Source organism: Helianthus annuus, chromosome 13, assembly GCF_002127325.2.
Source record: "Helianthus annuus cultivar XRQ/B chromosome 13, HanXRQr2.0-SUNRISE, whole genome shotgun sequence".
Taxonomy (NCBI): domain Eukaryota; kingdom Viridiplantae; phylum Streptophyta; class Magnoliopsida; order Asterales; family Asteraceae; genus Helianthus; species Helianthus annuus.
In genome coordinates, this window is record NC_035445.2 from 161,992,248 (window position 1) to 162,005,715 (window position 13,468).

Below are 13,468 nucleotides of genomic sequence, written 5' to 3' on the forward strand. Positions count from 1 at the left end.
AAATAATATATCTTCTAATAATTTCAAGAAAAATATAGATTTTTATTTACCCAAAAGTAATATATTTTCTCATTGTCAAAAATATGATATATTTTTGTAATAATTGCAAAAATTATATTTTTGTTCTCTTGGTGTCCAAAATACCAATTACCAAAATATACTCATGAATTTATTTCCGGAATATTTATGTGAGTTAGATTCCTTGTTCGGTTTCTCCAATATTTTGAATATAAATTATGTATTCATTCTCTTAGAATTTTAGTAATATTTTGTATTGTAATTTCTTGGTATCTTGGTGAGTTATATTATTTCAAGTCCTAAAATAATATAACTAATACACATAATATACAAATAATCACGCACATGGTGACATCTAAATATATATTCTCCTAAATACATATTTAGTCACTTTTATTATCAAAAACCAACCTCCAATATTTGTAATTTTTGTAACAAAAATTATGGCAAACTTTATATGAAACTTTTAGAATAAAATATACTTGTAAATATTTGTTCAAAAATATTTTTCTAAGTGTTTAATTTTTAGAAAAATTTTGCCATAGTTTCCCCTTAAAAAGGAGGTTTCCATGCTTTCAAAGCATATCATTTTCTTTTATAAATCATCACAATCAATAACAAATCAACCAATACTTACCAATTTGCCAAAATCAAGCATTAATCACTACTTTATGAACTTGAAAGTTTACAAAAAATTGTAGTAACTTACTACTGTGTTTAGTAAGGTTAGTTACCCTTTAAAGTGTGGTTGTTTAATTAAAAACATCATTATTGAAGAAATTAGTTCTTTACAACTTGTAAATAAATTTTCTAAAAAATATTCCTTCTTGAGTTTTTCTTGTTAAATATATATTTCTACACTTGATTAACCACTAAAAATGTTGTTAATTTCTTTAAGAACCAAGCTTAAGTAAACCTTGTATTTTTAACTTGGTTTCTTGAAAAATCATTCTTGAAATCGTAGATTTACAAGACTTTATATTCACTTTGATCATCATTTTACAAGAAAAACAATTTATACTTTCAAGTTCACGCTTTACATATGGATGATTACTTTGATCTTAACGTAATCATCCTCTCATCTTGCTAGATCATGTCTTTAATCACCATCTATCAAGAATCATATGATGTTTAACATCATAAACATGAGCAATCAACAATCAACAAGCATAACAACACTTAAACAATATGTATTCTCATGATTTTTAAGCTTATGTTCATGATTCATGTTCTTGATTCATAGTGTTCTTCAAGATTAACAACTTATACCATCTTTTAACCAACTTAAGAAGGTGTAAAATAGAGTGTAGATGATCTTACTACTAGCTCAAGGCTAGGGATGATCACAAGATGAAGAAGAGGTGGATAAAAGCTTGTATGAGTGGTCCTTCAACTTCCAAGAGTTCCTAGCTTCCTTATAGTGCTTCTTACACCCTTGTATATGTGTAGAATGGATGAAGAATGATTGATGAAGATGATGGTGTAGGTGTGGGTTACGGTCGAAGCCAAGGGGAAAGGAAGAAGAAGAAGTGAAGTGTGGTGAGTGTTTGAGAATGAGAAGTATGGAACTAGTGGTTAAACTTTATAATCCTCCAACATCATATTTTCTATTGTGTATTATGCTCAAAAAAGAGGAAACATGATCAATTAATATAACAAGATAAAATCTTTGTGTGGGGGCCACATGAAGCTGTGAATAGGTTGGGGGGTCTAGACTAGGTTGTAAAGGTAAGTTAGTTATATTAGTTGAAATCTAAGTATTTAGTTAGGGTGATTAGTTAGTATGTTGTTATGTAGTGTGTTATGATGTTCGGGGACCATAACTAGCTTGGTAATGTTAAAACAATGCTTCTAGTGAAAATTTGGTGTTTCGGGTAGTGTCCGGTTGTTCGGTTGGTTACCGGTTCGTTAAGGTGCTAAACTATGCAGTTTAGTGTGCTTTATGTTATCTTTTGTGGCAGTTTTGATTCCCGACACTTAGGAAAGCATTCAGGACCATTTAACCATATTTCTGCATGATATTAAGTTGTTTAAATGCTGAATTTTGCTGAATTCTGCAGAATTCTGCAGTTTGTGCGAGTTTTAGGCACTTTCCGACACTTAAACTATCTCTAGAAGGGCAGTTTCATGATCCTTACTTTCCTACTGTTGGTGCATATGTCTGTTGACTTCGTCTTGTATCGAGTCATGTATCTAGATAGATAGACCAGGACACGTTGTATGATAGAAAAGGGAAACAGGCTTGAACCAGCCACCTCATGCGAGGTGACCAGTTCTTGCGAAGTGGCCAGGTCGTGCGACCTGAGCCAATTCGTGTGGACATGTTGGTGCGACTTGGATTCTCTATATATAGTGGGTCTTGGTTCTTTATTCGTAACATTTCTGATTCCGGTAGTGAAGCTCTGCCGAAGTGTCGCCAGCTCGTGTAACGTTGTGAAATCAATACAAATGACAATTAAAGTGATTCTAAGTGCAATACAAGCTGAAATAACATCGATACGTCTGATTCTGCATTTTGTATTGATCGAGATCTCTTCTGAACGTCTCGTTTGATCGATTCACCGATCCTAACAAGTGGTATCAGAGCTCAGGAGGAAGAGTTCTTACCATTTCAGCTTGTTTTCATCAAAAACAACTTCTTTCTACTCAGTTTCTACACTTTTTCTTCAAAATTTCAATGAATTTACGGATAAAATGATCTGATTTTGTGATATAACACGTAAAACACTATTTTGAACAATCCGTGAAAAAATCAGAACCTAATTCAACCTAAATCTTGGTAAAATTGACCAAATCGCGTGAAAAATATTTCAGATCATTCGAAGTTTGACCAGATCGTTTGAAATCACACCACATCATGTGAAAACTTACCAGGTCATATGATTTGAACATCTCAGATCACACGAATTGATTAGGTCGCTTGTAACAACATCAGTTCGCACGATTTGATTCACTCAGCTCGCACGAAGTGTCAGGTCGTTTGTAATTGTGAACCAGGTCGTACGGTTTGATCCAGGTCGTTTGAAATAGATCTTCAGGTAGTTTGAAGTGTCATCAGATCGTTTGAAATTGATCCAGCTTGCACGGTTTGACCTAGTGACAATCCAGCTCGCACAGTTTTCACCAGATCAAATAGTTTGTGAAATTTATCGTACCAAAACATGGATTCTGAATTTTACAGCGCATTTGCTACCCCGATCACTATGGCTCAGAACGTGAACTTAGAAAATGAAATGGGCACTATGCAAAATCCGCCTAAGCTCATGAATATCGAAGAGTTTAGTGGATGGGAGGAATGTTTCGAAAATTGGGTTCAAGCGAATCACTTAGAGGCGTAGGAATGTGTTGAAGAACGATATGTTAGACCGATTGATGAATACGGAGAGATTGTTGCTATTAAGGATTTAGATGACAAAGAGAAAAAGAAATACAAAAGTGAAAAGATGATGATCAGTATATTGCAACAAGCCATTAAGGAAGACATCTTGATCTTATTGCAACACAACGGAAGTGCACACTCAATGCGGAAAGCAATAAAAACAAAGTTTGTTGGAAGTTTGGATATGATTAAGAACAAAAAATCGCTTTTGAAGAAAGAATTTGATCTATTCCGTGGATTGAAAACTGAAAACACCAAAATGATTATAGAAAGATATTGCAATTTGGTGGTTAACATGAAGCGTTTGGATATCAAGAAAGATAGAGAAGAATGGGTGAAAAGTTGGCCGATGCATTACCACAAGATGTTTGGGGCACGTATCTTATGATTCTGAAGAATAATGGTGAATTTGTGAATCTGTCACTGAGCAACTTTATTGAAAAACTCGAAGTTCAAGAGATAGAACAACGAAAGATGGAGAAAATGAAGAATCCTAATGGTGAACAGGACATTGGTATGTATTACAAAGGAAGTACGGTTGATAAAACCAACATTGCACCAAAGATCGAAACTGCATTTAACGCAAACAATTCTTCTGGAGGGTCATCTCAAGGATCAAACAACAATAATGGATTCTCTTCATATCCATCTTTTGATCCAAATTTTTCAGCAACCAATAATGGCCAAGTACTACAATGCAACATTGCATTACATCTTCAAAATGGTCAGAATTTCTTAGAAGAGGTTGCCAAAGGTCATATGTCTTTATTGGTGACCGTATTAGAGTCTTATGAAAGTTTGGTAGCAGGAAGGATTGGTAATCCAATGTTTACCAAAGAGGATTATGATCAGATTAATGCTAAGGAAATGGAATTAATGGATATTAAGTGGTGTATGGCTAGTGTGTTGAGAAGAGCTGAGAAGTTTAAACAGATCACTGGAAGAGATGATTTTCGTGATGCTGGAACTTCACCTTTAGGTTTTGATAAATCTGAAGTTACTTGTTTTCGTTGCAGGGAGAAGGGGCACTTTAAGCGAGAATGCACAAATCGCGAAGCAAGTGGAGCTCAAAATCCATTCGGCAACAATGATTATCATCGAAAAGCGATTTATCATCAAATTGCTCAACAGCCGCATCAACAACAATCACCACAAACTTCACATGCTAGGAAGGAGATCGAAGAGCCATCAAAGAAAGCTTATCTAGTTCATCAAGAAGATGAAAGAATTCCAGAAGGTTTTAATTGGGATCATTATGATCCTAACAGACCTTCAGATTCTAAAGCATTTGTTGCTCAAATTTTTGAAGATTCAACTGCTGAAGATGAAATAGCATATGTTTATTACGAATCTCAGCAATTCAGTCCTAAAAAGGATGAAGAAGAACCAGTTTCAACAGAAAAGGCTTCAGAAAAAGCACCAATCTTTGATCACTTATCAGATGAAGAGAGTGATGATGACAGTGAAGAAATTCAAAAACTTAAATATTATAAAAGAGAATTTTCACCTGATAGGTATAATTTGTATTTTGCAGGTAAAATGGAAGAGATCAAAGAAAGACAGGCTGCGAAAATGAAGAATCATAAAGCATCAACTATTGAAGAAAATGTCAAACCTGAGGAAAATGTTCGAGAAGAAAAGAAGCAGGTTAAAGAAACTTTAGCTATCAAGGTTGAGAGGGAAGCAGATACTGGAAAGATCCCTGTGAAATGTGATAATTGTGATACTGTGAAAAGGCACAACAACAAATTGATTCATGACATGAACAAATTGAAACAATCTTATGATGTGTTAAACAAAGCTATGAATCAATATAGCAAGTCAAGCACTGTACAAGAGATAGCAATGAAGACACTCAATGGAGCGTTCATGACGAAGCAGAAATCATAAATCAGTACATTGAGAAATGTGCTGAACTTGAACAAAAATTGGAAACTCAGAGGATAGAAACTGAGAGAGTAAACAGGTTATTGAAAAGTTATTCATGTGCTTCTTATGTGATTGACAGGATTTATCCTACAGTAGAAGGCATGGAAGCGTTTGAAGAAAAGAAATCTGAAGTAAAGAATACTGGTAAGAAAAGTACCAATTATACAAAATGTCCACCGCCGCTTGAAGAAAGATATTCTCCATGAAATCCTAATTCAGAAAGAGTCAAAAAGGCAACCAATTTAAAGTGGGAATCTGAACCTTCAGATGGATTGCCAGATAATATTGATGTCATATTCACATCGTCTGACACTGATCATGAGTCTGAGTTAATAAAGAAAGTGGTCGATCAGGTGTTGGATAAAGATGAGGAGTCAGAGTCAAAGTCTGAATCTGACAGTTCGAGTTCATCAGTCAACAGTTCGAAATCATCAGTCAAAAGGGTTTACAATAAAGATTTTCTGATGTCACAAAATAATTTGAATGACGAAACATTCAAAGTAGCATATACTTTGAATGATTCTGACAAATTATATTCTGATGAAGAATTTCCAATAAAAGGTGTTAAAACTGAAATGATTAAAAAGGTTTTCAAATTAACAGAAATTAATATTTCTGAAATAAAAGATGTAAATCTTACTAAAAAACCTAAAAAATACACTTCAAGAGTTCAACAAAGATTAAACAAGAAAAAGGGTTACGGTTCTGGTTCGGGTTATCGAAAGAAACCAAACCATAATAGTAATTTCAAAAAGAAAGGATTAGGTTTTATTCCAAAAGAAAATGAAAAATATGTTAAAGATTTTAAATCAAAAATTAGGAACATCTTCTGAAGAAGAAAAACAGAATTTGTTTAGGAAGCAGACGAACAAAGAATTCCTTGCTAAGAAGCAAGAGAGAATGAAGAATGATGTTGCTCAGAAGAAGGAAACGAGAACCTGTTATAACTGTAAAAAAGGTTAGGCACGTTACATGAAACTGTCCAAAGGCAACCCAAACAAAACAGGGAATCTCTGAAAAATTGAAAGAAAAGTTGGTTGATAATGAACCACCAACCGAACAATTTAAAGTGTTCAAAAATTCAAAATTTGAGGTTGGTGAGAGTTCAAAATGTTTTTACAAAAGAAGAGTGAATCTGAACAACCACAAGTGGGTGGTTAAGAAATCAGATGCACTTTCTGGCGATGAATCTGACTCGTCAAAGTCAGAGGAGCCACAAGTTGAACTAAAAAGTGATAATTCCGTTCCAACAATGGATGAGGCAAATTTTCCACCATTGTCAAACGGAAACTTAAAACAAAAAATTGGCAAAGGTTGAGATTTCAAGTCAATTCTTTTCTGAAAAGAAAGAATTTGATGTTGAAAAAGCCTTTATCCTTAAAGTTCTAAATATTTTTGGAAAAATGGTTGACGGGAAGGTCAAAGGGGTAAAGGAATTCTATGAAAAGAATAAGAAAGGAAAGAAACCGAGTGATGATGACTCGAAATCACCCAAGGACCGTCAGGCTTAGGTGAATCTCTTTAACTGAAAATCCTGACTTGCCGGAGCTCCCAAGTTGGTAATCATGGAGCATGAATCGGCATCATTCTTAAAAAATGTTTTTGTGAAAAACCTACAAGTGATAAATTTTTACAAGTGATTGAAAGAACAATGTGATGAAACCCCATGATGTGTGAAATCAACAAAACTAATTTTCCAGAAAAACCATTTTGATTAAAATAAACATAAGTGTTTTGAAATCATAATGGGAAAATAGTTTGTTGTCAGGGGGAGTTCTGATTGTTTATGCCAAGAGGATGGCGTATTGAAGCAATTCACATCAGTTTGTCATTTTATCTGTACAGTTTATTGCATTTATTTTCAAATTTTTCCGGAAAATCAAAAATTGAAACATATTTTTGATTTTAGGGGGAGTAAAAAATTAGAAAATTTGAAAATTTAAAAAACCCAAAAACATGATAAAATCTAAAAACCAAAAAAACATTGAAAAATCAAAAGTGAGTTTTGTTGTGAAAAAGAGGAAATGATAGTACATCAGTAGACAATCACAGTACGCTAAAGAAATGGAATGTTTTAATGTAATAAACGGTCTCACTGATGATATGCTAGTAGGTTTTTACACGCTTAGTAGATTGTTTTCGAGATATAAACCTAAATATCAATACTTACTTATCTCGTGGGGAACATCTCTTGGATATATGGGTAACCCCCGAAATCTTGTTTGAGAGATTGCCTGATTCTGAGATACTAGGTCTTTATACTGTTTGATATCTGGGGTATTATACCTGGTCTTCTGATTGCGGAAGCAATGGCCTAGACCTAGTATAATACTTTATGCGCTTTAAAAGCTCACCCTCTTCATAAAAATTAAAAAATATCGAAAGATATGAATCAATTGCAGTTGAAGAAAATATTCTCTAAAAGGAACACACCTAAAGTCGAGCCTTCATCTCTTTGACTGAACGGAAGTTCATACCTGAGCTCTCAAGGTCTCGCACTAACCCAGAGAACAGATATCAGATTGGTATACTCACCTGTAAGACTGAATCTAGGGAATTTTGATACGGGAGTATATTCTGAGGTGGGACACGCGAATAAGTTAAGTGCTTAAAACACTAATTCTTGTATCTCGAAACAATTGAACTTTGTGTGATCATTTAGAACTTAAAGTGTTTAAAGCTCAACGGTGCTAGTGATTTGTCATAAACTGATATGATCCTCTTACACAAACTCACAAAAATATGTTTGTATATATTTCTTTACTGCTTTTCATTAAAAAAATCCAAAAAGATTGTTTTAGCATAAAATTTTGAAAAATCAAAAAGATTTTATTTCATCTTATTTTCGACAACTGATGTTGAAAAGCTGATTTTCAAAATTCCGAGTGCCAAACATGATGAACGACAGTGGATTGGGAGAGTGTGATTGAAATGAAAAATGATCAATGTTTGTATTGATGTATTGTATCATTAATCTTACAAGTGGTAAATCAAGGTCATTAATTTCAACTTGATATAACTATTATTAATGATGAATGTTATCTACAAGTGGTTTCTAAATTTGTTAAATTTTAAACAATTGAAAAATTTACTTTTGGGTAGAGTATGTGCAGGTAAAAAGCTTTGTAAAAGCTAGGTTTCGACTCCTGAGAATTTTCCGCATAAGCGTATGCAGATTAGAGCCAGGTTCTTGATCCTGTTACTACGTAAAGCCAGGTGACGTTTTGAACCTGTGGTAGACGGAAAGCCAGGAATCGTTCCTGAACCTGTGTAAGTTGTAGAACCAGATCCTTGTTTCTAAACCTGAGCAGAGTTTGAGCCAGGTTACGATTCTAGAACGAGTGCTATGTCAGATTACGATCCCGACACAACTTCAGGGGGAGTCTGTTAGCAAAGGGGAGTCTGAAGATTGAAAGAGCCAGAATCAGCGTCTGGAACATTGCTCAAGATAGAAGCTGCTGATGCTGATGAGCTTAAGGAATCAAGAGATCTGATAAAGAGAGAGAATAGAGCCAGGTTGAGATTCTGATAAAAGAAGAAAGAGATTGATGAGGATACTTACAGAGAAAGATACTTTGGAGAGAGCAAGAAGACCGATCAAGACTGAAGACTTAATACACTGAAGACTCGTCAACATCCAATGGGGAGTTTTTTGGTGCTTATGTCTGTTGACTTCGTCTTGTATCGAGTCATTTAAGATAGATAAACCAGGACACGTTGTACAATAGAAACGGGAAACAGGTTTGAACCAGCCACCTCATGCGAGGTGACCAGTTCGTGCGAAGTGGCCAGGTCGTGCGACCTGAGCCAGTTCGTGTGGACATGTTGGTGCGACCTGGATTCTCTATATATAGTGGGTCTTGGTTCTTCATTCGTAACATTCTGATTCCGGTAGCGAAGCTCTGCCGAAGTGTCGCCAGCTCGTGTAACGTTGTGAAATCAATACAAGTGATAGTTAAAGTGATTCTAAGTGCAATACAAGCTGAAATAACATCGATACGTCTGATTCCGCCTTTCGTATTGATCGAGATCTCTTCTGAACGTCTCGTTTGATCGATTCACCGATCCTAACACCTACACACTATACTAGTGTAACTCTTGGTTTCTTGCTCATTCTGTATCCCAATACCATGTCTGTCTATGTACTGAACTCCGTCAGCATTTTTCTAATTTGTCTGATAACTATGCTATCTTTGTTTCGTGCACCATTCGAATCAATAAAGAGTTGCATGTAATAATGATATGACATGATGCACCTGTATATATGATAACAATAATCAGAAAACATTCATGTCATAAATGTTAAATCAGCACAGTCATTAAGCACTAATTACTGTTTAATAATTGTACGGATACATGCAAATTTGACAATTGTCACACATACGGTGCGGTGTTTTGTGAGTAAATGAGGAAAGGTTAACCTGTAGTTTGTAGGTTTCCAAATTTTGCAGTTTGTAGATCGGGTTTTCGGAAGAACCAACGATGCCATTGTAGGCGGAGGTTGTACGACAGACGACATTTTATTTTATGGTGTTCTTGGATGTAATCTATAGAGCTTTAATCAAGAACTTCTTTGGGTTTATCTGAAAAGTAAAAGTACAAAACATTTTTAAATATAACATCAAACACTAAATTGCTAAAAATATGTACATAATACCTTATTGATGTACTTAACAAACCATACCAAAATGGTAACATGAAACTTGCATTGTGCATCAACCAGAAGTAATTCGAACATCACTAGCGTTGGATGCCTCTTTTTGACGAAAGTGAGCCGTAAAACCAGCATACCACGCAACCCGCATGACTGCACCTCGAGAACCAGGACCCACCAACACGCCAGACCCCTGATCACATGAAGCGTCCAACCCGGTGCACCAAGCTTAGCCCCAAGTTTCAAACCCCTCATCAACTGCAACACGCGGTACGCTTCATACACGACAGGCGTCACGAGCCACACAAGCGACTCCCAGTGCCACGTCAGCATCTCCGTCAGCATATGTACCCCAAGAAGCAAAAGATATGGCCCCAAGAGAATCCCGAAAGAAATTGGAGAAACGTGAGGTTGAAAAAAAGTTAAAAAACCCATTTGAGAACCGAACCACATGGCTAACGGAAAGATGAAACCGGATATGGTTGCGACCATGTTCCAGAACCGGTAGCCGAACGGGGGTCGGCTACGAAACGGGTCTTGAGCCAGGGTGTTGGGACGTGAGCACGCGTCGGCCATGAGCAGGAATAGTGACGCACCGAGGTTGAATAGACAGGCAAGACCGGTCAACGACAAAAGGCTAGCTATATTCGGTCCTAAAAAGATTGACGAAACTGGTAACCAAAGAGTCGGAACCATTCCCGTGGCTAATAGTACCAACGGGCCCATGAGCCACATGGGCCATCTAATAAACCCGCCTTTTGTGACCCGTTTTGTATCCGTTGTTACAGATTCGACTGTTTTTGTTTGATTAGAATCATGGGTTTCAACTAAGGTGGCGAGACCTGTTAACGGCGTTAAGAACTCGCCTTTGGTGTTATCTTCTTCTACATCGTATCTGACGGGAGGTGGGTCCCATGGGGTTGCATTTGTGCAGCATACAGTGCGGTGTTTTGTGAGTAAATGAGGAAAGGTTAACCTGTAGTTTGCAGGTTTCCAAATTTTGCGGTTTGTAGATCGGGTTTTCGGAAGAACCAACGATGCCATTGTAGATGGAGGTTGTACGACAGACAACATTTTATGGTGTTCTTGGATGTAATCTATAGAGCTTTAATCAAGAACTGCTTCGGGTTTATCTGAAAAGTAAAAGAACAAAACATTTTTAAAACAATGTTAACAATCAGATATGTATCTTGACATATTACATATATTGATCAAAAAATGTTCTTCATTGTATAATATAGCCTTCAAACCAAGGGATGATAAACAGGTCATGTTTGAGGGTTGATGGGTCGAACATGAAAACCGTCGCGAACCCGAACATGACACAAATATTCGTCGGTTGACACGAACCTACAAGTCAACCCGACCACTTTAAATTATGATATAAAAACACATTATAAAGATTATTTTTATAAAAATAGGGCCAACTCTAACCAATCTATTTAGCTACACGTGCTAACGGGTGTGACCCGAAATTGGCCTGAACCGTTTAGAATAAACCCACGAACTACTTACTACAGTGTCAGGTTCGCATCATGTTTTCATGTGGTGTCCTGTCATACCAATTTAAACCTCTTTCTAATTAATTCGCATTTGATCGGTGACAAAAGGTGTCAAAACAGATCATCAAACACTCATTTAGCTACATGGGAACATAGCAAATACTCTCAAAGACAAATCAAACAATATATCACCACCAAAAAAATGACATGTATGTTCTTCAAAAACACCTAGCAAAATAACCGCCATAACCGATAAGGCCGAACCATAACCGACATAACCCAACCACTATTAACCGATAACCGACATACCCAATGGTTATGGTTATGAAACTTTGTATAACCAACTAACCGATTATGGTTACGGTTACGAAGCTTTGGTTAATCGATATAACCGAACCGAACATGTAATTATAAGTCTATATAATGGATTTATGTTTTAGATTAACCATTTAGAGATTTTTTACTAAGATTAAAGTATGTTAGTAACCATAGTTGTTAAAAGTCATCGCCTCTTGCGCCTAGGCCTAATTTCCTAGCTAGGCGGGGCAATTGCGCCTTAAGTCAAGGCAATTGTGCTTTAATTCTCCAGGTGATGGTCCATGTGCAGATCTGGCGAGATTCCTAGATTATTGAGAACTTTCGGCCAAATTATCTAAATTCTGGCAAGATTCTAGCTATATTTCTACTTTTATCTAACGAAACTACTTTTCTACACTAATAAACTAGCATTTATAACTTTTGATACTAAATAGATGATATTAAATGTTGTATATAGTATTAATTTTCTATTATATAAAAATATTTGAAGTTTTTTTTTGTTGTGAGCTTTTTTTTCTCAGGCCCGTGCTTTTTTTGCGCCTAGGCCCCAGGCGAGGCCTATGCGCCTTGGGTGCCCGTAACGCCTTTAATAACTATGTTAGTAACAAAATGACCATGATGTGGATTTCATTTATTATAATCATAATTTTTTTTGTTGAGAATTTAAATCCCACACCGTAGTTTGACCAAAAAGTGGAGTCTTGATTATTGTATAAAAAAGACCCAAGCTAATGGGCCGTTTGGCAACTTCTGAATGATTAAGTGCTGAACCAGTAAGAGGTCTGAACCATCAAGTGCTGAACCAGTAAGAGGTCTTAACCATTAAGAGCCAGTATAATGCTTAACCGTTCACAGGAAAATGTCTGGCCAATTCAGATTAGAGGTCTTAACCATTCAGACTCTGTATAATGTTTAACCATTCAGAGGCAAATGTCTAAACCCTTCAAACATCTGCTCGTGAAACAAACAGTCTGAACCATTAAGTGCTAAACCAGTAAGTAAGAGGTCTGAACCATTAGGTAAACAAACATCCCCTTACTGAATCACACTTTAGAAGTGTCTGCATGTATTTTTTAGCTATTAATTAGTCATAATTCTGAAATTCTGCATCATTTAGAGCCAAAATAATCAAACTCTTAACATGATTTTCGATCTTCGATCATTCAAATCGTAATAATCACTATAAAAAGGCTTAAATTCGCAAACTAAAACATTAAAAACTGAAATCGATTTGGAACTTATACTAATTTTGACCGATGAATCCAACAAGTCAAGTCACAAGTCTTCCCTGATTATTACTTTGATTCGTTCAAAGATAATCTGAAATTAACGATGAAAAGGAGGAAATGAAGGGTTTGAATGGAGAAATTACCTGGTGAATCGATTAGGATTTCTGGAATTAGGGTTAATTGCTTCAATTGTTTACGCAAGACAAGAACAAAACGACGGCAAAATGAGATCAAAGGGAAAGGATTGTAATCAAATTTTTGTATTTATAGTATACTAGTCTAAGTACCCGTGTAATACACGGGTGGCTAAACCACAAAAAACTTATACTTTAATACGTAAATAATTTATTACACGCACATTCAAATATTAACATAAATCATAGAAAGTACGTGAAATAACGTAAATACATGAAAACCATAAAAATTTCACAACTCATTG

At 35.7% G+C, this 13,468-nt stretch overlaps 1 pseudogene; it reads right to left on the reverse strand.

Annotated features, from left to right (window-relative positions):
- Positions 1 to 9,955: 9,955 nt before the first annotated feature.
- On the reverse strand, positions 9,956 to 11,079 carry LOC110900086 (annotated as a pseudogene).
- Positions 11,080 to 13,468: the final 2,389 nt, after the last annotated feature.